Here is a 1,140-nt window from a genome sequence, read left to right on the forward strand (position 1 = left end):
CTACTTGGGGCGTCCTTTGTGGTGGACATTGCTTACGCGTCTGCCCTGCTACTTTCTCACCTGACCAACGCGCTGAAAGACGCGCTTATGTTGCTTTACTTGCCGGTCTTCCGCGTGGTACTATTGCGGTCGATCTTGCCGAAATTGCCGATGAAATTTCCGCTAAATCTATTAATGTTCCCTTCTCTATGAATTCTTATAATCCAAAGCCTTATGCCTATTGCCATTTTGCCTCTGAAACGGCTATGGAAAATGCAAAATCTATTTCATGCGCCCTCAAGAATGTTGGCCTTACCTGGCATTCTCCGGATGAAGTCACTTCTCTTTGTCATCGATGTGGTCACCCTCATTGTAACCCTGATCAATGTGGTTCTTCATCTAGGCCTAATCGCTCTTCTCGCCCTTGGCAATCTAATGATAAATTACGTGCTTTATATAATAAACATTTACCTCCTTCCTATCCCGCTAAACGACATAATCGTTTTGCCCGCCCTGATTATAACAATGATGGACATCGCCATACTAGTGCTTCTCGCCATCGTTCTAATTCCAGACCTAATAATCGACAACAATCTCGTTCTCGCTCTCAACGCCGACCATGGAATCGCGATAATCTTAATAATAAGAATAACAATAATCAACATCGTCGTATTCCTGATGCAAATGAACTTGATCACTATGCTGATGGCATGGATGTTACATACCCCGCTCCTCCTACTGTGCTTACTGATTGGAAATCTATTGGTGCTGCTCTTGAAAAAGTAGTGGAAGAACTAGCCCTCCTTACTACACAATTTGCTACCATGAACACCCGCATCACCCACTTGGAATCTGCTATGGCTGCTCGTGCTCCTGTTTTAGGACCTTTTGTCGCTAAACCACCTTCCTACATCCCTTCTTCTATGCAAGGATGGGATGATTCAGTGAACCATACTAATAACAATATTCTTGTTGATATTAATTCTCCTCCTTTACAATCAACAAGTGGATTTACCCCAATTCCTCAATTTGCTCCTATTCCACCTTCCAATGTCGCTCCTTCCTCTCCTATTGATATGGAACAGCGTCTCTCCTCTCTTTCTGATACTGTTGCCTCTTTGGCTGGATCGATTAAAGAAGGAATACAACAAAACAACCTCA

Source organism: Rhizophagus irregularis, chromosome 6, assembly GCF_026210795.1.
Source record: "Rhizophagus irregularis chromosome 6, complete sequence".
NCBI classification, from domain to species: domain Eukaryota; kingdom Fungi; phylum Glomeromycota; class Glomeromycetes; order Glomerales; family Glomeraceae; genus Rhizophagus; species Rhizophagus irregularis.